General features: G+C 43.2%; 1 protein-coding gene across 3 annotated transcripts in view; it reads left to right on the top strand.

The window, feature by feature from the left end:
- Positions 1-25,878, top strand: part of MARCHF8 (membrane associated ring-CH-type finger 8) — a 168,444-nt gene that overhangs the window by 5,540 nt on the left and 137,026 nt on the right. The window lies entirely within an intron of this gene.

Here is a 25,878-nt window from a genome sequence, read left to right as displayed (position 1 = left end):
TGCAAAGTTAAATTTAATGTTTGTAAGGGTTTGGAAATATAACTTGCTGTCCAGTTAATATCTCCAATGTAGCAAGCCAATGGTGGGTTTGTAATGTCCCTATGGCAAGTGTAATTTAAACAGCACAATTAAAAACGCCCCCACTTGTACCCAATTAGGAGAATGGGATGCCCCCTTAAAAGCATATAAACTGTTTAAGGGAATTTCTGGGATATTTAAGGCTGTTTTTTTTAAAAAAACAGTCCTTATTGTGCCCTACAGGGTCACTATTTTGTATGTGGCCAAAAGGCTTACAAGGTGCTGCCAGCCAACTGGACAGGTAGCTATTATATAGCTCATGGAGTTCCTCATCTATCAATAACTGCCACACTGCCCAAAAAAAATATTAAAAATGCCCGAAACACCTCTGTTAAGTCACAAAAAAAGACCCTGTGGTGACTGACTATGGCATTGGAGGGCAATATGAAAAATTCCCTCACAACCGAGAAGCTTGTAGGGTGCTCTGTACTGAAAATAGCGCCACTGTTTTCCAGGCCAGCCATGGCATGATAGGCCACTATACTGTAAGGCTGCAAATGGTACTTGAAAAAGTTGCCCTAGAGTTATTAGAGGACTCAGTTAATAATTTAGGGTCAGCAATAAAAACTTTAAATAAAAAGGTACAGCAGCTCAGAATGTTTTCCCTCCAAAACAGGCTGGCTTTGAACTATCTCTTGGCATCCCAAGGAGGGGTTTGTGCCCTCGTTGGGCCCCGATGTTGTGTATCTGTAAATGATAGCAGTTATAAAATCTATAAAGAGGTGGTATAGGCTAAGGCCCATGCCGGAGCACAGGTTGCCTATACTGCCCCAAAGAGCAATTGGTTGCAAACCTTGTTTTCAGGCTGGGGTTTGTCGTCTTGGCTTAGTAGTTTATTTAGCCTGTTACTAAAATTTCTCTTTCCTGTATTGCTTGTATTAATGATATTATGCTGTGCAGTATCATGTGTCAAGGCCCTTTTGCAAAAGTTAATAAGTCATTCTCTTCAGGGCTATCACAAAGTGCTTATGCAAAATCCTATTGTAAAAAAATAAATAGCCCAAATAAAAAAACTCAAAGCCAAGGCTGCTAAGTGTTCTCAAAAAAGGAAGTTGTTGGAAACACTGGGGCATGCCCACTAGGTAACTCGAGGGGATGGAAGACCACGAGTGTCGATAAACCCCCCTCGCACTAGGCCCAGGTGTCCTTGCCCCCCCCCCCACCTGGAGGCACTCGCAGCAGCTCTGTGTACTAGGCCCAAGTGACCTTGGCCCCCCTGCCTGGAGGCACTCACAGCAGTTATGCTAAGGATCTGCAACAATATGTTGCAGAGTCAGACTGCCTAAAACTAAACAAGGCCAAACAGGGCAAATATTAAAAAAAAAAAAAAAAAGCTAAATAAAGCAGCTTTATGTATAGTTTAACAAATAATACAAAAAACAAAAAAACTAGCTGGTAACTAAATTGACTGACTATATGGATACTTCGGGCAGCTTGCTATTAAATAAGTATGCTAAAAAAAGCATATATAAAAGCCTGTGTAACTTCCTGCTCTGTGTACAGGGTTTGAGATTCTATTCTCCCTGTACCTTTTTAAAGCTTCAAATAAACTTTTCTGCTTCTCCACCCCATTATAATTATTGGGTAAAGCATACCGGGTAGTGAACCAACCCCTGCTGTTGTTTTGCCTCTCGGCACTGGGTGCCGGCAACAATGGGAAAAATGACTTGTTGACGTAGTTACTGCCTCTCAAACGACGTTGGTGGAAAATCCCCTTTCCTTGCTATCAGAAGTGTCCAGGCTGTAGTGGCACAGCTGCACTACTGTAGCTGTGCTGCTGTAGCAACTGTAGTAATGTAGACGTCCCCTAAGGTGCAGCCCTGGCAGACAATGAGAGTTGCCCCGATGTCACTGAGACCAGAATTTGCTTCGCAGTGCACCGGGAGGCTTTAAGCAACGCATGTCTGGTTAATTTTTTCAGGGTAGAATTTCAGCTGTTGAGTGAGTTTGAGTCGTAGGCAGGAGTAAGCAAAACCCAAGAGCAGATTAGACTCCAAGTGTGTTAACTTTTACTTCCTGTTTGCTGTTTAATGGGAGATGGGCGGCGGGGGAGGGGGGATTTAATTCAGTATATTGGCAATACTGACAGTGATGATGGAGATCCTCTTCCTCATACATGTTATATTTACAACAGGGAATCTTTATTTTACTTAAATTTGTCATCACCACTTAAGGAGACAAGACAGTCAGTGAAAAAGCCTCCTTGAAACAGAAACCGGTCCTGTAGCAAGCTGAGGGAGTTGCTAGGAGGACTATTTATATCTGCTTTCACTGTCACTGGCTCCTTGGGTCACCCAGGACAGAGGAATAATCTCTTTGATCTCTCTATTTCTAGTTGTAAAAGCGCAACGTGTTATGGAGGGTGAATCAGTGTGAGGCTAGTCTGTCCCCTGTTATAATCCCTTGTAACTACAAAATCATCAGTCACAAGGGTAAGGTGAATGGAAAGATCTAAATGTATTACTGTATTCTAATACTCTTATCTGAAGAAAGATGGATGGAAATAAGCAGGTGCTTTTCAGTACAGGGGTTCTGAAATATTTTCATAGCTTGGGCCTCTCTGTAGTAGGAGATTCCTTTGATGGCTCCTCTCCTCCCATTTACAATGCCATAACTGCCTTGTTGGCCTTGTTCACCAGCAGCGCTCCATCTGTCTCCTGTGAACTATCAGTCTTTGAAACATACTTTTGGCTATTTGGAGGGTAAGTGCTGGGCTAGGTAGAAAGAGAGTTGGCAGTGCTTTTTCAGTAAAGGAAAGCAAAAGTCTTTAATAAAATCAGTACAGCAAAAGTGGCATCAGGTAATAATTTACTTGGGGTGCAAACTGACTATGAAAAATGGATGTGTTAAGTAGCCAGTCTTTTTCCTTGGAGTGCCAATGCCTCTTGGAAATCCACCAGCTGTTTGACTTGTTGTATGACTTTGTTTGGAAGCCTAACCTTCCAGGATATATAACTAGTTTCCCCTGCAGTTTTGCATCAAAACAGGACTGCTTTCGTCGGGGCTTGCATGGTGAAGACGCAGCTACTGATTGAGGGCAGGTTCTATGTGAAGATGAACAGCATTTACCAAACCTGAGCAGGGAAATACTTTGACTATCTAGGACATTATAAAGACATAGTAATCTGTTGTGGAATTGGAATAGCGTTTTCTTGTTCCAAGTTATATATACATATGCGCAGAGCTAAATCCAGTCAGCTTGCAAAAATTGTTGCTTAGCTCTAAAAGTAGAGGAATGATGGTTCCTTAGTGGCTAAAACATTGGGCTGGGAGATAGGAGATCTGGGTTTTATTCCAAGATGTGTCACCGACTCACTGGACAAAGTTACTTAACCTCTCTTTGCCCATAGCCCAGACAGTATAGCTGCCTTCCAAGGGTGTTGATTTTGACTGTAAACTACTCTGAGATCCTTTGATAGAAGGCACAACAGATGGGCACAAAGTGGTAATTGTGTTAGTACAGTAGACTGTTTTTAAAAAGTTGTTGATTAACTAGAAGGAAAAAGAATGAAGTAGGTAAACTTTACATTAGTCTCTTCATTAGGTCAGTTCAGTTCTAAAGGCTATTCAAAAAGCAGCTTATGTGGTTTGAACACAGTGGGTAAAAATATCTGTTGCTCCCAGCATAACAAAACTGAAGCCAATAAATGTGGGATAAACTTTCAACCCTCTAACTGCATTAATGTTTTTATGCAGTGTGTTAACACTGTAGTGCAGTGAAAGATCTTATTTCTTTTCATGCCTCAGAGCTTTTTATAATTGTTTTAGCAACTCTTAGTATTTATTTTGTTACAAATGGTCTGAGAATGATGGTGACATAGCACTAGTTAGCGTTATACATTACATGGCGAGCGGTAACTGTGGGTGATAATCCACATGAGACCCAGGTAGTTATGACTGTCTGTTAAAGCACAGTAAAAAAGTCCATCAACCTTCTTCCAAATCACATCAAATAATGGAACAGAACAGTGAAGTTGTAGTTGCTGCTTCTCCTTAAATTAAGGATCAGAGAAATTAATGAAAAGATGGACTATATTCTAAGAAGTTCACATGCTGGATCAATTTAATTCCAGGTGTAATTCCACAGGCTTCCACTTCCCACTCTGTCAGCATCTGTCAGGCCTACCTGTGGTCCCTCTTCTTTTCTCCCTGCCTGTTGCTGGGTTGACTTGATCAGTTTGTGTGAATTCTGCTACCTACTCTTGACCACTGAATGCATCCAATGAAGTGAGCTGTAGCTCATGAAAGCTTATGCTCAAATAAATTTGTTAGTCTCTAAGGTGCCACAAGTACTCCTTTTCTTTTTGCGAATACAGACTAACACAGCTGCTACTCTGAAACATGACAATCTTAAGTAATTCTATGGCTACTCACAACTGTTAGCACCTTGCAGCCTTTAATGTGTTTATCCTCACAATACCCATGTGAGTTGGGAAGTGCCCTGCTACAATTTCCATTTTATAGATGGGGACCTGAGGCATGCAGAGACTGAGGGTGGGATCTATAAATCTATTTAGGTGCCTAAGTCCTGTTTTTAGGTGCCATTGTGACCCACAAAACTCTCTCTCTCAGCTGCTGCCTAACTTGTGGGTGCCTACACTTGCTCAACACCAATGGTTTTGCACTGAAAGTTCTGTAGGAGCCTATGTTTTTGTCTCTGGGCTTGCTCACTACTGCCCCACTCTAGGCGCCTGAGTGCCTATATCCCACCTAAGCCCTGGGGTGATGACAGGCCTAGAGCTGCATGGGGCCTGATCCAGTAGGCACGCTTAGAGACCACTTAACTCCACAAAGCCTCTAGCGCAGGGGTTAGGGTACTAACGCAGGATGTGGGAGACCATAGGTTCAAGTTCCCATGTCTGCCTGATGTGGAGAAGAGATCTGAACAGGGATCTGCCACCTGTCAGGTGAGTGCTCTAACCCCTGGGCTGTGGGATATTCTGATGTGGGGCTCCCTCAGTCTCCCCTGTTGAAGTTGTTCTACTTAATGTTGTTCAATTATTTAATTAAACTGGGCCAGAGAAAGAGTTAAAATCTCTCTATAACCCAGTGGTTAGGGCACATACCTGAAAGATGGCAATCCCTGTTCAGATCTCTTCTCCTTACCAAGGTCTCCCACATCCTGGGTGAGTATCCTAATCATTGGGCTAAAGTTATAAGGGAGGGCAGCATCTTCACCTTCCTCCTCCTCCTCCCCATCTTCCCTGGGGCTGCTTTGTGGAGTTAAGTAGCCTCTGAGCATGCCTGCCAGATCGGGCCCCACATGCGACTTAAGCGGAGGAGCACCTGTCATCCCCCAGCTTGGGGATCACTAGTGGAGATAGGCACCTCCCTGCAGCCTGGACTTAGGTGCCTATCTCCAAGAGAGGGGCAGGGCTTACCATGCACCCCTCTTGTTGGCATCTCCCATTGGCTAGCTGACCCGGCTCCCCACCTAGCATGCTGGCTTTTGTGAAACATGTTCTAGGGTGCCTGTCTCTCCCCATTCATTGCATAAGAGCCTCAGTGCTTAACTCAGGCTTTGTGGATCCCGGTGTTGTTCCTGTGATTTTTCTAGGCACCTAAAAGTTAGGCTTTGCAATGTTCAGTGTCACAATGCCTAAGTGCCTTCCCCAAGATCTCACAAAGTCTTTTGCAGAGCAAGGAGCTGGATCCCGGTCTCCTGAGTTCCAGGCTAGCATCCTACCATTCCTTTTGACCTGTCTTCCCCCATGCAGTCCTTCCAGATCTGACTGTCCTTCCAACATACTAGAGAGGTAGATTGGGGGCAATTTCTGTTGGTGAAAGAGACAGGCTTTCAAGGTTACACAGAGCTCTTCTTCAGGTTCTGCTTCTTCCAACATACTGTCCAGGATGGCTTATTGCCATCACAAGATCAAACGGGCAAAGGTATTTCTCCCAAATTCCTGTGGATAGAGCCTGGCAAATAGTGCAGTAATTAAGATCTGCATTATTTTTGCAAATTTTCCAAACAAATTTGTTTCACCTGTGTTTCTTTCTGTGACTTTCTGTAACAAAGTGATCTTTACCAAACCTAAAGATCAAGAAAATTATTGGTCACAGAAATTATTCAAAATAAAGAATAAATTAGAGAAAAGTGTAATATCTTCTTTGACAATTTGTGAATAGAAAGAAGCAAACTTCAGCTAATAAAATTTCTGTCCCTACAGCCCTTGTAAGATATGATGGCCTATGCTGGTTGATGCATACTTTGTCAGGTGAGTGGGGAAAGAGCCCTGCTCTTACGCACCTTAGGAGCCCTGCAGCTCCCAAGGCTGTTACTGGAGATGTTATCTCCCCTGTGGACATCCCACAGTGTGTGGGGAAACTGCATTTTAGTGTTTTCCAGCCAAGTTATTCAAGATTGTGTAATTTGCATGTATTAGCTTTTTTGCAAATCAAAAGAGGTTAGAGGTCACAAAATGGGAAAGTCCTTAAAAAAGCTATATTAAGATTAAGGTTGCATGGTACAGCACTCAAGTGGGGAAAATGACAAAGTTAAGGTTGTGACCTATCATGTGAGGTGCTGAAAACCCTCAACAATCTTTGTAGACATGGCAAGTTGAGGGAACTCGGCACATTTCCTGATCACGCCCTAAGTCAGACTTGTTCTCTTCCATATTTCTTTGCCGTTTTCTCTGCTGGAATCTATCAAATAGTCACCAAATGAGGTCACATTTGTGCATTGTCCCCGATCACCTTACCTGAGAGAGGGCAATAAAAGGAGACTTAGAAAATGGTGCGGTGTGCTATCATGAGCCCTTCCAAGCTTCCTCCAAGAAAAGATACCGTTTCAGTCTGACAGCTGTCAGGGATGCTGATTACTTCAAGAGTTGTAACCATCTTCATTGCAGTGTATGGAGTGGGGGTGTTCCTGCAGCTGTATGCTTTATAAGATTTTCCCATTCCAGACAGACACTTTTTATCTCCTCTCGCTGCTTCCAGGTTTTGAGAGAGCTGTGATGAGAGAAACTCAGGAGCCTTGCAAAGTCCCCTATCAGCTGAAAAATGGTTACTTGCTCTTTTCTCTTCTCTGCTTCCCCCAAAGATGGTTGATAGATGTATGTGATGTTGGCTGCTACTTTGAAGAGCAGGATTCTAGAGGTTGCATTTGAACCTGGATGTCTATAGTATGGTATAAGGAACTGTGATGGGTATTTTATAAGTGTCCGCTTCTTTTGTTCAACTAGCAAAATACTAAAAATAATCCAGGTTGTATTTCCACCATTTACCCCTATTTATAAGCATTAACTGATAGCCGTACCACCTTCCACTCTGAACTCATTTCATCTCATATGCTAAGCAGGGTCGGCTGGATCAATACTTGGAAGGGAAACCTCCAGGGAGAAAACAGGTGCTGTAAGAAGTGGTGTTGATGGCATTCTGCTGAGTGAGTGCCCAGTTCTAAAGAGTGCTAAAGGAGTGCTGTGATTTGTGTAAGCAGGGGAATAGTCCCGCTATTGTGGGGAACGTTCCTGGCTTCTGCACTATCCCGGTGAAATGGGCTAGCGAAAGGATCTGAGTCCTCGCTCCCACTTCCTTTATCCAGTGGCCTCCCTGCCCTTGAGAACTCCCCTTCCACTCTTCTGTCTGGCAGAGTCCTCATAACCCCAACAAGGCTGGGCCCAGGATTCCTGGGGGGCTTGACCCCCAACCCTGCTGTGGTCACCTAGGGCAGGGGCTAGGGTGTCCCCACTCCGGGGTACTCTCTCTGCACTGGGCACTTCTCTGACCCACTGACCATTACATACAATTTAAAGCAAATGCAAGTTATTTAATCAACAATTAATTTTAAAAAGAATAAGAAAAAGTTAAAGGAAACACATCACCCCGCTCTGTGGCAGGGAACATCACAAACAGTGTCTTTGGAATGTCAGGGCAGTTCACAGTCTGTTCCTTGTAAGTACCAGGCCTCCTTCTCAGGCCCTGGCTGTGCTGCAGGGATGCTGTGGGTTGGACACTTGCTCTGGTGGTGGCCACACGCTCTCGGGCTCCAAGTGGTAGGACCTTTCTTCCCTGTGTTGCCCCCGCCCTGTTGGGGTTACGATCCAAGCCTGGCCTGCAGAGCCTCTTGGCTGAGGCGTCTCCCTGTGCTGGGCCCACTGCCCAGGGTCCCCCTCGCTCTCCCCAGCTGCTCACCACACCCAGCTCCGGACTGCTCCAGCCCCAGCTCCACCACTCGGTCTCAGCACTGCTGCTGCTCTGCCTCCAGCTCCCTGGGCTGCTTCTTTGGCCCCTCTGGCTCTGGTTGCTACAGCTCTGCTCCCAGGACAGGTCTGCTCTGCAGGCTGCTTCTGTGACTCTGCTCCGAGCACTGGGCTGCTTTTCTGGCCCCTCTGGCTCTGGTTGCTGCAGCTCTGCTCGCAGGGCAAGTCTGCTCTCTCTGAGCTGTGCCTCTGGCTTTGGGGCTGCAGCTCTCCTCCCAGGACAGGGTCTGCTCTCTCTGGGCTGCTTTTCTGGCCCCTCTGGATCTGGCACAGCTCTGTTCCCCAGCTCAGCTCTGGCCCCTGCTTTCTCCTTAGCTTGGCCCCACTCTGTCTGACCCAGGCAAATCCAGCTCACAGGGAGGACGGGACCTTCCTGGCCTCCTGACTCTCTGATTAGCCTGCCCGCCCTGTCATTCAGGCTGACCTGGAGCATTGGCCTCTCCCCATTGTTCCTGAGGACTATCAATCTCAGGGTCCTGGTTTCCCATAGACCCTTCCCCTTTTAGTACTGGGAGCTAGCCAGCCAAAACACCCCCACTAAATATTAGTAAGGGGGCAACAGTCCCCTTACATTCGGGTGAGATGTAAAACCACATCCCTGGTCACTTGTGCTCAATAAAATTCCCTGGCATTTTTTGTGGTTGCAAGAATCATGTTGTTGTTAACCTTAGTGTCCTGGACATGATTTCAAAATTGAGTAATTTAAATTCTGTATTCCTTTACAAAACAAATTCCCTACTGTTTATATGGCCGTAGTGGTTTTTTTTTCTTCACTTCCTGCCTTAAGCTGTTGTGCAGTGTTTTGTGCTGATTTTAAACAGCTGTCTTGTTTTACTTCAGAGGTGGCTACCTTTCAGTATCAGAGAGAAGGGAACCCTGCCATTGGAGATGTTTAGCACCTTGTGGGACCCAAAGTTTATTTGTGTGAAGGGTGATATATAAATGTAAGGTCATAGTTATTATCCTTATTGATACACATAGGAAGCTGTCAAAGTTGCTGCAATGTGGAGATGCCACAAGACCTTGCAGGAAATGTTAGGAGATGTGCATTACAGAGAATTGTTTCCTACCACTTTCTGTCTAATAGAATTTTGCAGGAATATTACACATCTCAGCCTAGAGGCTTTCATGTCACCATGTCACATCAAGAGGCACACAATGCCAATCACTGAACAGCATGTTTGCCTATAAAATACAATAATGTCTTCTAAGACAGCAGTTTTATGTCAGCACATCTAGTAGCACAGTACTCCCTGGTACCATGGCGGGCACAGTCACGACTAGGGCCCTACCAAATTCACGGCCTTGAAAAACGCATCGTGGCTCATGAAATCTGCTGTGTCCCTCCCCTCCCCCCCCACCCCCATGAAATCTGTATAGTATAGGGTAAAAGCACGCGAAAGACCATATTTCATGGGGGAGCCCAGCATTTCTCAAATTGGAGGCCCTGACCAAAAGGGAGTTGCAGGGGAGTCGCAAGGTTATTTTAGTGGGCTTGTGGTATTGCCACCCTTACTTCTGTGCTGTCTTCAGAGCTGGGTGGCCAGAAAGTGGCGGCTGTTGGCCTGTCACCCAGCTCTGAAGGCAGCGCCTCGCCAGCAGCAGCGCAGAAGTAAGGCTGGCGATATCATACAATGCCAGCCTTACTTCTGCGCTGCTGCCGTCGGAGCTTGGCGGCTGGAGAATGGCAGCTACTGACCAAAGGCCCAGCTCTGAAGACAGCAGTGGAGAAATAAGGGTGGCCATACCATACCATGCCATCCTTACTTCTGCACTGCTGTAGGTGGTCATTCTGCCTTCAGAGCTGGGCTCCTGGCCAGCAGCCATTGCTCTCCAGCTGCCCAGCTCTGAAGGCAGTGCTGCCGCCCACAGCAGAGCAGAAGTAAGGGTAGAAGTATTTCAACCCCACCCCATAATAACCTTGTGACTCCCCCCCAACTCTTTTTTGGTTTAGGACCCCTACAATTACAACACTGTGAAATTTTAGATTTAAATAGCTGAAATCATGAAATTTACGATTTTTAAAACCCCATGACTGTGAAACTGATCAAAATGGACCAAAATGATCAAAATGGTAGGGCCCTAGTAATGACTTCAAGGGAAGAATGCCACCTACTAAAGTATAAACACCACTTCCTGTAGCACCCTGGATTTTTCCCATGATGCTGGGAGAAAATGATTTTACATGCAGAAACAAACCCAAAAGATCAATTTTTGGTCATTTTTACATTGCAGGAGCACAGAAAATAATTGTGTATAGCACATCTCTGGAGTGAAACATCCTAGCTGTCATAACCGTGCACAGCAAAAGTAATTGGTAGTCATTTCACTGGGAACTTTTATTTTGGTTCTGTAACACCAGACAATCAAGTTGTTGATTATCAATTTTAAATCAATATTTCCCATTTAAAATAAAATAAAAAAAAAGATTAACCTTTAACTTTATCTCCACATTGCTTCTGTCTGTCTAGTCCAGGTACGAATTTATGCTGTGCACGGCATTGCATGTCTATGCTAATTTTTAACAGGTTGTTCTGCTGTAAGAATCAGTGCATGTGGTATTGTTTGCTGCCCTACAAAAGTGCATTTCCTGGGCACTTCAGGCATGGGTCCCAGGGAATGTATTTTTCTGCTGCAGTCTTGGATGCTATCATTGTAAAAGTTCTGGCAGACACAAAGAGGGTTTTCAGGCGACACTTCCCCCACAGTTAACAGAATTTGGTTTAAAAAATGTTTTGGAGCATTTCTCTCTCCTGTAAAATCAAATGATTTCTTAAAGTGTATTGGTCTTACCCTCACAAATATTTCCGATTTTCATAATATTGTGATCACTTGATCCAGAATGCTTCCTATCTTGGGACTTATTGAGCACTTGGCTCACTTCACTGGCTCTTGTCCAGGCTACTTTGAAGCAAACTGCATCTATTAAGGGAGGAGGCGGAAGGCTATTTTTAAAGGTAATAGCTTTTCAAAATGTGTTCCAGTACATGTCAGTGGCATGGTCATGATCCTGTCTCCTTTCCAAACTTTGCCTGTCTGTAAAATTTCCCATTAATCTTCCTTAACTGCCCTGTGGATGCACAGTAGCAACCAAAAATCCACTCCACCACTGGAGCTTTCTTTCTGTTACAACCTTTTTTCTGAACTTGGTTGTCTGACAAAACATTGCGCTCTAATGACCTACTGTGAGGGGTTGCTGGAAGTTATCCTGGGTACCAGTGGATGTGTGTCTAACTTCAGAAAGGCCTTTACTTCAGGGTCTGACTTGCTAAAAACTGTCAGGCACCTAAGCAGTAGGGAAATGGAGTTCTCTAGATTTTGGTGATATAGCGTGTGAATGATTTTTGTTGGACTTGGACCCAAAGTATATAAGCATGTGTGGGTGGGTGTACACATAGGTACATAGGCACTCTCACAGTTCTATGGTATTTCTCTAAATCCCTGATATATTTTTATTGGTGTATGTGGTTGGTATTGTTAGTGTTATGGCTGAAGTTTAAGGAAGCCTATCTATTATCTCTGTACAAAGGCCTAGCCTGCCAAAGGGGTTTTCTGTGAGCTCTGAGAAATATTTGTTTGCTGAGTTGTACTGTATTTTGAAACCCTAAGTAGCTGAAGTCCAGCAGGGATCAACCATATCACGCACTGTGAAGTATGGCTTGCTGCAGCAAGGCTGAGAATTAAGCTAAAAAGGTGAGGGGTGAGAAGAATTTAAGTGAACACAGTCCTCTCTTGGAAATGTATAAAGGCGTAAACTAACATGTATACAGAGCCGCAGACCAGTTTCATTGTCGCAGGCAGTAGTTATTTTAGGTACCGTGGACATGAATAGCTTCATTGTAGATTTGAGTAAGGAATGCTTTGTCTATGAGGCTCAGTCATGTCAGTTTCTTATTTTCTCCTAGCATAGAAGCACAGTTGTAGAGAGTAAAGGGGAGAATGAAAATGACATGAATGTTTCCCTTCTCTTACTAGGAGGAATAACTGAGTAATGAAAGGAAATGTGTTTGTGCTGAGGTGTCAGTATTCTATTCTATTCACTGTTGGTACGGGGTGGTGTCAGTGTTCATTTGTGGGGCTGGCCTGAGGAAAGCATTGGCTGTTTGTCTAGATCTCTGTGCTTTTGGGTGCCTGGTATTAAAAAATACAGCAGGAACACTTGAGAGAGGAAGAAATCATACAGGTTTTGTTTATCTTTCTTTCTTACTACATAGGCTTCAAATCAGGCTGCAGTTTGTTGGGACTACGTATGATATGGAACTCTAGGGAAATAATTTTTTTCATGGCACCCTTGGAAACTGAACTCTGGATGAGGGCTTTATAGAGCGTTTCCTTTGAAGAATAATAGTACAGCACAGGGATTATTAAGCTCCTCATAGCACGGACCACATCTTAACGGTGGGATTCACAAGAGACATCACCTCTCATTTCGTCAGTCACATCTGCTCCCTGTGGCAACTACAGCAATTACTTACATGGCTATGGATGGTATTAGGAAGCACTTAAGATACCTGTAGGTATTTTTCACTATTTGTATTACATTCACATACTTGAGGAGGCCCCAAACAAGATTAGGGTTTCATTTTGCTATGTGTTGCACATATATAGAATGATAGGACTGGAAGGGACCTCGGCAAGTCTTCTAGTCCAGTCCCCTGCACTCATAGCAGGACTAAGTATTACCTAGACCATCCCTGACAGTTGTTTGTCTAACCTGCTCTTAAAAATCCCCAATGATGGAGATTCCACAACCTCCCTAGGCAATTTATTCCAGTGCTTAACTACCCAGACAGTTAGGAAGTTTTTCCTAATATCCAAACAAAACTGCCCTTGCTGTATTTTAAGCCCATTGCTTCTTGTCCTGTCCTCAGAGGTTAAGGAGAACAATTATTCTCTCTCCTCCTTGTAGCAACCTTTTAGGTACTTAAAAACTATCATCATGTCATGTGTCATGTCCCCCCCCATCTTCTCTTCTCTACTAAACAAACCCAATTTTTCAATCTTCCCTCATAGGTCATGTTTTCTAGACCTTTAATCATTTTTGTCGCTCTTCTCTGGACTTTCTCCAGTTTGTCCACAACTTTCCTGAAATGTGGCACCCAGAAATGGACACAATACTCCAGTTAAGGCCTAATCAGCGCAGAGCAGAGTGGAAGAATTACTTTTCTTCTCTTCTCTTGCTTACAACGCTCCTGCTAATACATCCCAGAATTAGATTTGATTTTTTTTTAATAAAACAATGTTACACTGTTGACTCATATTTAGCTTGTGATCCACTATGACCACCAGATCCCTTTCTGCAGTACTCCTTCCTAGGCAGTCATTTCCCATTTTGTTTGTGTGCAACTTTTTGTTCCTTCCTAAGTGGAGTACTTCGCATTTGTCCCTATTGAATTTCATTCTGTTTACTTCAGACCATTTCTCCAGTTTGTTCAAATCATTTTTAATTTTAATCCTGTCCTCCAAAGTGCTTTCAAACCCCTCCCCCAAGCCTGGTATTGTCCACAAACTTTATAAGTGTAGTCTCTCTGCCATTATCTAAATCATGGATGAAGACATTGAACAGACCCAGAACTGATCCCTTCGGGACCCCACTCGATATGCCCTTCCAGCTTCACTGTGAGCCACTGATAACGACTCTCTGGGAACTGTTTTCCAAACAATTGCGCACCCACTTTATAGTAGCTCCGTCTAGGTTGTATTTCCATAGTTTGTTTATGAGAAGGTCATGCGAAACAGTATAAAAAACCTTACTAAAGTCAAGTTATACCATATCTACCACTTCCACCCTATCTTCAAGGCTTGTTACCCTGTCAAAGAAAGCTGGTAAGTTGGTATGACTCCATTTGTTCTTGACAAATCCAAGCTGACTGGTTTCAGAGTAACAGCCGTGTTAGTCTGTCTTTGCAAAAAGAAAAGGAGTACTTGTGGCACCTTAGAGACTAACCAATTTATTTGAGCATGAGCTTTCGTGAGCTACAGCTCACTTCATCGGATGCATCCGATGAAGTGAGCTGTAGCTCTCGAAAGCTCATGCTCAAATAAATTGGTTAGTCTCTAAGGTGCCACAAGTACTCCTTTTCTTTTTGCCAAGCTGACTGTTACTTATCACCTTATTACCTTCTAGGTGTCTGCAAATTGATTGCTTAATTATTTGATTCATTATCTTTCAGGGTACTGAAGTTAAACTGACTGGTCTGTAATTCCTCCGGGTGTCCTTATTCCCCTTTTTATAGATTGGCACGATAATTGTCCTTTTCCAGTCTTCTGGAATCTCACCCATCTTCCATGACTTTTAGAAGATAATTGCTAATGGCTCAAATATCTCCTCAGTCAGCTCTTTGAGTATTCTAGGATGCATTTTTTCAGGCCCTGCTGACTTGAAGGCATTTAACTTGTCTGAGTAATTTTTAACTTGCTCTTTCCCTATTATAGCCTCTGATCCTACCTCATTTTCATTGGCATTCATTATGTTAAAGGTCCCACTACTAAAATTTTTGGTGAAAACTGAAACAAAAAAGTCTTTGTAGTAGCACTTCTGCCATTTCCACATTTTCTGCTATGAGTATTCTGCCCTGAAGAGGTTACAGTCTAAAAAAGATAAGACTGGGTAGGGACTGAGGCACAGAGAGATCCAGTGAGCTGCCCTATGGAATCACAACCAGCTCAAGTTTTAAACCAGACTGTCTGTCTATAATGAGTGCTAAGTGGGTTTTAAAACTTGTTAATTAGCATGTCTTAGTTGTGCTTCAGAGGTCCTATACAACTGAGCATTTCCAATTCCATTCACAAGAATCTCTGCTCTAATGATCACCCTGCACTTCTCATGTTGTTAAACAAATGGAGGTGGGGGTGTTCCAGTTAGATACCAGGTAGATGGATGGGAGGTCCTGGGTGGTGTCTCGGAATGGTAAAAGTTAAAAACTACAACACTAGAGAACAAAGGAACAAACAGTGTACAGCACTCACCATTCAAATGACCTTCACCAACAGTTACCACCACTTTGTGATATCTGACACACTGTGGTATTTCCAGGGCTGAAAGTTATAATAAATTCTTATCAGTATGGGGGCCGGGGCATCAGGCAGAAGGGGCGGGGCTGGGTGGGGGGTCAGTCTCCCCCAGCTAGCCCATCTGCACTGCCTGGCCCCTGCCGCCTGGGGCTCCGGTAGCGATTTAAAAGGGTCTGGGTCTTCGGCCACTGCTGCGGTAGTGGCAGTGGCCGGGAGCCCCAGGCCCTTTTAAATCGCCAGGCCTTGGGAAGGGGCAACGACAGTGCTTTAACGTCATTGCCCCTTCTGCCTCCCCCTGTCGGCAGCACTGCTGGTAGGGTCCGTACTGGCAGGGCAGCTGATGGGGGCCGAGGGGGAAGGGGTAGCGATGTTAAAGCACTGCTGTGGCAGCACTTTAATGTTGCTTCTCCCCACCACCCCCGTCGGTATTTCCCTGTACTTAAACTAGGAAGTAACTGTGACCTCAGGGATTGTGATGTGTTAACTTCTGGTAAATGCCCATTTATAAATGGAAACCCCTGCAAATCCATCTGTACAAGGATGTCAAATTTCTTTTAAAAGGTAGATAAGAATCAGCCCAGTTTACAGATGGGGAAATTGAGACACAAAGAGCAACTTGCCCAGAGTCATACAGTATGTTTGTGGTAGAGCCAGAAATAGAACCTAGGAGTCCTGATGCCCTTTCCCCTTTTGCTGTACATTTGAACCTTTGAAAAGACTTGACTCAGGCATGTCCAGTTGTCATATTATGTCAATTCAAAGAATGTAATTTGTAGCTAGTTCATCACATGAATTTTAAGGCTTATTGTGATGACAAAATCTAGAATTTCTTTAGATTTACAAAAATGTAGGTAGTAATCTAAATGTGTAGAAAGGTGCCTTTGATTTAAATACACAGCCTATTTCAGCTTAAAGACTTTTGCATGATTTACCTCAGACATGTAATTTTGGAAATTTCCTGTTTGCCTGGAGATGGGGAGACACGTTAGAATTTCATGCTTCTCAAAAGTAGGCTATAAAATTGTTCAAACAATGGCATATTCTCCTTACCCCTGCTTTGGGGAAATATTTAAGCCTGTTAGCATTTGAAAATTTGTAAAGAAGGTTGCTTAGGCTCCTGTTGTTTGTAAGTAGCTTTAACAAACATCATCACCTGTTGTAATAAGCGTAAGTGATGTAGCAGAGTATTTTCCTAAAAATACATCATTGTTAGCTGTGTACAATATAGAATGTGAACTGTTGGCATTTAAACAATAATGAGATTATTTTGTCTTGTCAGTATGTTCTGTTATAAATATTTACACTGTGTTTAAAAAACACAAACTTTCAGTTTTCTGTGTAAATGGATGCATTTGTTTTAAAATTCTTCATTAGTTTTGTAAGATCAGTGTAGAGCAAACACCCAGAGCTATTTTCCCCTGGGTTACACAGTTTTCATTTAACTCTTCACAGATTATGGTGGAGAAGGGGAAATAAATTAAAACTATACGTAGACGTTGCTGTGCTGTATCATGTGGTCTCCTATGTCGAGTCAGAAGCTTGCATGCAAATTTCCTTTACTAGTCTATAAGTATTGCTGGCCAGGGACTTTCCCACCTTGAATCCTTTGGTTAAAGGAAATTGTATTTAAAGTTGCAGAGTCTCTTCCCGAGGTGACAAATTTGATAATTTAGAAGGGAAATGAGCACTTTTGGTTGAGGTGTTCTGAGGTCCTTTTCACTATAGTGAGGGCTCTAAAAGTTCTCTTTCCTGTCCTTTGCTTCTATTCCTGAAAGAAGAAATATTATTTAGTTGGACTGTGACAACCTATAGGGGAATCATCCTCTCTCTTTGCATGTGTGCTCACTCTCTCTACCCAACCCCCCCGAATGACTGAGTGCACACCCGCAGTGTGTATTGACCCAGTTCCTCTTTCTCCTTTGCAGCCCTGCATTTATTTGCTTTGGTTTTATTCAGCCACAGCCAAAGTGCTTTGAGCAACCTCTCCCATCCTGGGCATTTGCCTGATTATGACTTGGAATGACGTTTCATGTCACTTCCCACAAACTTTCATCCACCTCCCTTCGCCCCCCCACTCAGTGCCAGCTGGAAGGTCCTGCTTGAGAACAATGTAAGAGGCTTCCCACACCATCAGGCCTGGATGCTTGAGCCCCTAATTCCCATTGCCCCCTGTGTGGCAGTGACTGGCACTAGCTTGTCCTATTGATCTTTTATGTATTTATTGTGAACCAAGGCTCAAGAATACCCCAGTATTTCTTGTTAAACCAAATAGAAAGCTGTTAATAGAACACAGGTTATATGGTAGCATGTTGATCCTGAGCAACTTGAAACGGGTGACATGGGATTCAAGCAAATGGAGACATAATTAATAGCAATCAACATAGCTTCATGGAAACTAGGCCTTGTCAATCAAACTTCATATCATTCTATGACCTGGTTAGAAGTTTTCTTGATAAAAGTAACTGTGTTGGCATAATAGACTTCTGCAAGAGTTAGCATTGCACAACAATCTGATTAAAGAATGAGCACTATATAGAATCAATATAGCACATATTAAATGGATTATAAACTGGCTGATCTCCAGCTGTACCTGGAGCTGTTAGTGGAGTCCCACAGGGATCAGTTCTCTGCCCAATATCATTCAATATTTTTACCAACGATCTGGAAGAAAATATGAAATCGTTGTTGATGAAGTTTGCAGATTATACAAAGATTGGTAGCATGGTAAATAATGACAGTGTCATTGGTGGGGTGGTAAATAATGACAGGTCACTGATCCAGATCAGTCTGGATTGTTTGGTAAACTGGGTGCAATAAAACATGTTTTTACAAATGCAAGGTCATACACCTAGGAGCAAAGAACATAGGCCATACATACAGGATGGGGAACTGTATCCTGGAAAGTAACGACTCTGAAAGGGGCTTTGGAGGGTCATGGTAGATAACCATCTGAACACGAGGTCCCAATGCATTGCTGTGGCTAGGAGGGCTAATATGATCCTTGATATCCCTTTGTTTATAGTACATTCAAGTAGGGATTACCTCTGTATGTAGCAATAATTAGACCACCGCTGGAGTACAGTGTCCAGCTCTGGTGTCAATACTTTCAAAATGATGTTGAAAATTGGAAAGGATTCAGAAAGCTACAAGCTTAATTAAGTCTGGATGACACTGAAGGCAAGTTGAACTGACCACAGAACTCTTGCTAGTTTCTGCTATCAGGGCTGAGCAATCTGTATGCGCAGGAGCAAAGGTCTGAGCCTTTGGTAGTGGGTGTCTCTCAGGGAAAATAGAATGTAGGGGGAGGACAGTTGGGTTACTGGGATTACTGCTACCCTGACCCCCAACTTTAAAGCTTTGCATTATTTGTTGTGAATCCTTCTTTGGCAATATATTTATTACAAAAGACAGCAGACTTCAGTAATCTGTGGCAGTGGAACTCAGCGGGAGGAGAAAGGACACTAGTTCCCCACCAGTGGAAATATTGATGTGGGGATGGATCTGTGTTTTCCTTCCCCACTGTTCTCATGGAAACGAGAGCAGAATCCGGCTATGTTCCCAGTCGCATGCATACACAGGGGATGGAGACAAGAGTGGAACCCAGAGAAAGGGCTGGAGTCACCATTGTGGCACATTAAATCAGACCAGTTGTCAGAAAGCTGGCAGGACTCCCCAGTCTCTCTTTCCATCCACCATGGGTCCTGATGGAGATACCCGGCCCAGGGAGGGGCAGGAACACATATGCAGGCCGACAGGGGCGTGAAGGATGGGACAGGGCACTGCCACCTGGGAGCACCAACTGCCCAAGAACTGCTATAGGAAAGGCAGTTGAAACTACCGGGGTGCTCCATCCCAGCCTGGAGCCACCTGCCCACCCCACATGTTCAGCAGCTCCCCTTGCTCCCTCTCTTATTCATCAGCTCCACCCCCCCCCTTCCCAAGGTAATTCCTCCCTCTCCCTTAAACAATAAGTTAACAGGTAGTAATAAAAAATGATAATCTACAGTGGTCACCATTAAAATCTTTCCTATTGTGCCTTTGTAGGTAGATAACATTATACCACAATATTCACAAAATCCCCTGTAACTGGAATAAGGAATAGAGTGAATGCTGCAGTTACATTATTTAAAAAGGCATTATTTAGTGAAGACCGCTATAATCAACTGGTTTAAAAGACAGCTTCTCTAAAGTGTATGGGCCAAGCCTGCTCCCAGTTCCTGCGCGCAGCCCCTTGATTTCAATGGCAGGATTTGCCTCTGTTATCCACCCTGTTGAGCTCTTGCATGACATGAGTATTTGATTGATTTACATTCACTGGATAAACTGTGAAGTGTTTATTTTAAAATAACATCTAAAAATGCTCTTGTGAAAGTGCATCGAAAATAACGTGGAGGGATTTTGTTTAACCCTACAAAGTTCAGTGCTGAGGTTTTAGTAGCTATTCTGAAGCTTGTTTTGCCAAAACATTGCTGATCAAGTGTTGTGTGTGTATATAAATATGAAAGTGATAGTCCGCCCTTCTCTACCGCCTTTCACTTGTCAATCTGCATGCACACTAATCAAGCTTTATTCTTTCCTCGTTAAACAAGGAAGGGGTACACAGAGAATCACATCACCCACCACCACTGAACAGCAGCCACCTCTGTGATGGGGAACGTAGCAGCCATTAAACAGTGTAGAATACCACTAAACAACAGATTAGGACATGCAATAAAGGAGAAAACAATCTCCATTCATGGGTTTGGGGTGCAGTGAGGTCAAGGGTAATTACTTGAGTTAGAAATTGGTTTGGTTAGGATGCAGTTGTTAATATCTCTTCTCTTAAATGCACCATGAGATCATAATTGATTGAGTTGTCAGGACCTTGGGTTTTAAATTTCACCCCCTAACTTTGCACTGGGACATTGGTTCAGTACTGACTCAGAAAGGAAGAGTAGCTGTGTGTTCCTTGGTGGAACATATCAAATACTGGTAAGGCCCAACCCTGCTTAGCTCAAGAGCTGCCAGTATCAGAGTGATATGTCCGCAGCTTATTTTGTGCGGTAACATTGTGACGTTGCACCCCATAATGCTTTATGGGAATATGCTGATGAATGTATATATGACCATAATTGGAATATGTTTTATGTATACGTGCCATGTAACATCTCTGTAAAGGTTATAATCTATTGAATACATTCCTCCTATTTGTATGCATGTATCATTTTTGTATTTGAAGTTATGAATGTTGGCTGTATACTGGTTTGATTTTAAGTAGGTTTTAGTAAGGCATTTGGCCAGCTTCTTTGGAGAGCAGTGTGTAAGTTAAATGCCCAATCAAGAAACACTTAATGGACAATGGATCTTGGAAGGTTCCAATCCACATAAGAAGTCTACCTGAGGATGTTCAAGGTAGCATGTGAACAATGGCTGCTGCCTGTAAAAACCGAGTCATGCATGGACATGTGACTTGCCCATGTGACTCCAAAACTCCATCTTGGAGCTGGACTTTGCATAGGAGAGAGGAGGGGGTCTGCAACCGCAAGAGAGAGTCTATTTAAGCCGCTGGGAGACCCCTCCATTTTGTCTTCAGCTGGCTCAAGAGAGCCTCTCCAACCCCAAGGATACCTGAAAGAAACTTGGACAAAGGACAGTAACTACAGGGGGGTGTGAGTGATTGCTGGACCCAAACTAGAAGGAGACTAGTCTGCAAAAGGAAGCTTACTGGAACAGCTCTGAGGGTGAGGTTTTATCTCTCCTCAGTTTTCTTACTGTACTAGGCATAGGCTTGCGTGTTTTATTTTATTTTGATTGGTAATTCACTTTGCTCTCTGTCATCACTTGGAACCACTAAAATCCTACTTTTTGTATTTAATAAATCATGTATTATGTACCCCAGAGTATGCATTAATACCTGGGGGGGAGGGAGGGGGCAAACAGCTGTGTATATCTCTATCCGTGTTATAGAGGGTGAACTATTTATGAGTTTATCCTGTATAAGCTTTATACAGGGTAAAATGGATTTATTTGGGGTTGGACCCCATTGGGAGTTGGGCATCTGAGTGTTAAAGACAGGAACATTTCTTAACCTGATTTCAGTTAAGCTTGCAGTTTGTGGGACGTGGTTCAGACCTGGATCTGTGTTTGTGGCTGGCAAGCGTGTCTGGCACAACGAGGCAGGGTTCTGGAGTCCCGGGATGGCAGGAGCAGAAGTAGTCTTGGCACATCAGTTGGCAGCCCCAAGGTTGTGATCCAACCTGTCACAAACATTACACCCTGTTCAGAGCAACTTAGAACAGATTTTGCATGATTCATGTGTCCCTTATTCAGGAGCATTTAACGCACTGACCAAGTAAGTTTGATGAAAAGTGGAGATGCAGTGCTGGGTGTCCAGGTGATGGAGCAAGAAGTGCCCTTTGAAGATGGATTCTAAAATCATGTGGAGCAGGTAGAGAGCTGCTGACTGGCATAAAAACCAAAATGTTTGTGAGTGTCGGAACATTATTCTGTTTAAGACTCACTCTGAGTGTCTGTTAGGAATTCCTGATACAGCAAGGTCTGCTGAGAATGGAATTTGAACCTTACCTCTGAATTTCCTTTTGCTTGTACCAGGTTATTTTTCTGAGATCATTTTTAGTATTCTAAAAAGCTGTACATGATGGATACCACAGGAATCTCAATAACGATCACTGTTCTGTTCATTATATAGTACAGTTGCAATTAGTGATTTTATAAAACAAATAATGTGTAAACCTAAGGGACCATAATGGCTCCTTTATTTCTTTGTTATTAAAACACAGAGAATTGGCATTTGTTTTCCGTTGAATGTTAACAAACTAGGCCTTAATGACTCTGAACAACTGATTTGATGGGGACTGTTGTTTAAGCAAACACAGAGCCTGATTCTATGAGGTTGAAATCAGGTGGAGCTGAGTGCTCTGAGATATGGGCCCATAGTTTTTCAATGCTATAGTGCAAATGGATAAGCAGTATTCTTTTCTAACAAACTGTTTTGTCTAACACAATAATACTCCAGCTTTGAATAGAATTATTTAGGTTGGCAGACCTCTTTAGTGAGTTCTCTAGCGTCTCGATATCTACTATATATATTTATCTCTATGACATGTAGTCCATACCCATATAATAGTGGCAGAGTTGACTTCATTGTTCCTAATTGCTCCATAAAATTGTTCAAAGAAAACATTAACATTCTTGCAAGAAAACTTTTATTTTTAGGCTAGTAGCAAGTGGGGGAAAAAAGGGGGAACTGAGAAAAATTAATATCAACAAGCTGCAAAGTTTCTACTGAACTAGTACACTATGAAAGTTTATGTGCTCTGTTAAAGTGGTGTAAATCCAGATTAACGCCACAAACTTCTGTGGCACTGCTCCAGTTTTGCACCACCGAATCTGAGAACAGAATCTGGATCACTCGGCTCTTGGCCATTTACAATAAATGGAAACACCAACATAGGTAGGGTGGCGTAAGGAGAGAGAGAGAAGTGTTTTCTTTTTTTCCTAATTTTAAACTTCTGGAATAGAAAATAGGTTTAGTTTTCATGTTTGCAACTGGATGATGAGCCCATGAGCTTTGATAATATGCCTTTAACTGTGCTGCTAACAAAATACTGATTAAGCTACAGTAAAACAAAATAAAATGTAGATGCAAGATCCTCTTTTTGAGAATGCACATCTGTTATCTCCAGAAAAGATTATTGAAGCTACATTAGTGGGGGAAGAGTTCTGAGAAGCTGAAAACAAATAAAATGTGCAAACTGGTAAATGAACTAACTAGTAGGGTTTGGAATGGCAGCGTAAGTTGCATTTGTAGCCTACAGAAAGAAGACAGATATCTTATTCAGTTGAAACTGCGAAGTAGTAAGCAAAGTAACAACCCAAGCAGGAACATGGCCAGGTCACTCTGTTCTTCTGGAAAATGTCAGGGGGACTCCTAACATTCACAAGTGTTTAAGATTTCACATCAACACCTTCACAAGAACAATGCCACCTAACACTTTGTTGACAGATTGATTCACTTCTGACTTTGGGCAGGTCTTCCCCAAATGCACTCCCCGTCAACTCCGGAACTCCAGCTCGCAATAGGCGGAAGCGGAGTTGACAGGGGAGCAGCAGCGGTCGACTCGCCACCGTCCTCACGGCCTGGTAGGTCGACCTACTATACGCTGACTTCAGCTATGCTATTCCAGTAGCTGAAGTTGCGTATTTTAGGTCTCTCCCCCCCCCTTCCCCTCCCCAGTGTAGACCAGGGCTTGGAGGGAGGGATGCCAGTTGCTGAATCCTCCACCTAATTCTTTAGCAGGCTGGGGACCCCCTGGGGGTCTCCCATCCAAGTATTGACCAGGATTCGTCCTGCTTAGCCTGTGAAATTTGGCAAGATCACTGCCCATGGCGATGTCACTGAATGCATTAGAGGAACACTGTCCCCTAAAATAAAATAAATCACATTATATCTTTCCTTACTTTTGTTATGCAACACATTAAATTATTCAAACAGGTTTTTTTAAAAGTCTAATTTACTTACTACAATTTATGCTTTTTTAAAAAATGAAATTTGACACGTTTCAAGTCACATTCACTGTCACATTTTCATGCAGGAGCACAGTGCTGCAATAATCAGATTGCAAACACTGCAGGAGAATGTTTATTTGTTGGAAATAATCCCATAAGAATTGTCATACCAAATCAGATCAGTAGTCCATCTAGAGCAGTATGCTGCACCAATGGTGGCCAGTGCTAGGTGTGCTGAAGGAAGGTGCAACAAACCCTGCAGTAGGCAATTATGGAATAACCTCCGCATAGGAGAAATTTCTTCCTAATCCCTGCTTAGATGGAAGCAGTCATGTCCTGAAACATGGTGGTTTACAGCTGTTACAAAATTAAGGTTTTAAAATTGTTTTTAGTGCTTACTTTTGTAAAGTCTGGCCCTTTATTTTTAATCCTGCTAAGCTCTTGACCTCAATGATATGTTGTGGCAATGAATTCCACAGGCCAGTTGTGCATCATGTGGAAAAAGTATTTCCTTTGGAATTAAAAGGTTGTTGTTTTTTTTTCTTCCATCTGAATTCAAGAGAAAAGCGGTACTGAAAATATTTCTGTGAACCTTCACTGTAAGAGCAGTTTAAAAATATACATATATATTACACCCCTCCCCCCCCATTTTGACCAGTGTGCCTTTAAATTGGAAGTATCTGTGTAAATCTGCTGACAATGCCACTACAGTGTCAATGCCATCAATGAAAATGTGTCAAGTAGTAGGGGAATGTGGTAGTATTTTGTTTGTATTATTTAAATTGCCTATTCAGAGAGCTTAGTTTACATTGTACATCTTTGCCTCAACCTGGATCTCATTAGTTAACACACCTCTAGAAAGGAAGCCATGGTCTGTTTGAAGTACTATACTCACCCAGGCCTGTGAAGGGATTCCTGGCAAAAAGGAACTCGGCCTTCAAACTAGCACTTCAGATCAACAGGGGAGAGAACCCTGAAATTGGGGGAAAACCAGCAGAGCCTGAAAGTCTATTTAGTTATAAGCTTTTCTTATGACATACCTCTCAGATGATTCATGAGATAAGTCCATGTTATCCCCATTTTGTAGACGGAGAAACCGAGGGACAGAGAAGTTAAGTGATTTGGCCTAAGAGACTCTTAAAGGCAGCCTCACTGCTGCTCCTGCTTCAGCTTCCCTCCTTTTTGCGTACAGATTATTAAAGCACATGTGCAGAAGCACTGCAAGAAAGAGGAGCTAATGTCCCAAATGCACGCACGCTAGCCAGCAGTATTTGAAGCAGGGATTTATTGTGTCCATCTGTGAGGTCCCACAGGTTGTAGAACACTGATGTATGCATTATTGTAATAGATTCTCACTCTTGCACCCATGAGTGAAGGCTGCTGTCATTACACGGTGGCTGCATCTATGGTATTCTCTCTTCCCTAAAATTTCTCCTCATTGCTATCGCTAGTGTAGTTCTACCAGTGGTAGCCTAATTGGAGCAGTAATGTAGATAAAGATCCAGATGACTGCTGACATTTTAACAACTGTTTTGTCTACCTTGCTCAGAGCAGGTCTTGGTTCCACTGAAGTCAATGGCAAAATTCCCATGGACTTTAGTGGAATCAGGATTTCACTCCAGTGCTGTTGAAACCCTGACAGTTGCTGGCATGCTCTCTATGGTAGCAATTGCACCATTGACTGTTGCAGCTTCAATGGTGGGAATTTTTAGAACAGACTCCAGTGTAGACAAAGCCATAATGAGTACAGAATGGGCAGTGGAAATTCAAGCTTCCCCAGTCACAGTCCTGGCAGCGTGCCTCATCCATGACCTGGAGGAATTGCCTCTGGGGTGAGAATTGCAGTCCAGTACCCATGGCCTCTTCAGCCCTTGACTTCTCTAATGAGGCTGCCACCAAAGGGGCCACATTGGTGCCAGCTGTGATGGTAGGAATTTGGATTGTTTGATTTCATGTGGACATCCGTGCATTTGGAGCTGGATTGAGATCACATTTTCCATCAGGTGGTGTTGCCTTTCTACTAGCCTCGAGTGTCTGTACTTTGTATACAAGTCAATTAATCACTTCTAGT

This window comes from Eretmochelys imbricata, chromosome 7 (genome assembly GCF_965152235.1).
Source record: "Eretmochelys imbricata isolate rEreImb1 chromosome 7, rEreImb1.hap1, whole genome shotgun sequence".
NCBI lineage: Eukaryota > Metazoa > Chordata > Testudines > Cheloniidae > Eretmochelys > Eretmochelys imbricata.
Note: the sequence above shows the minus strand (reverse complement) of the source record. Positions and strands in the feature narration are given on the sequence as shown.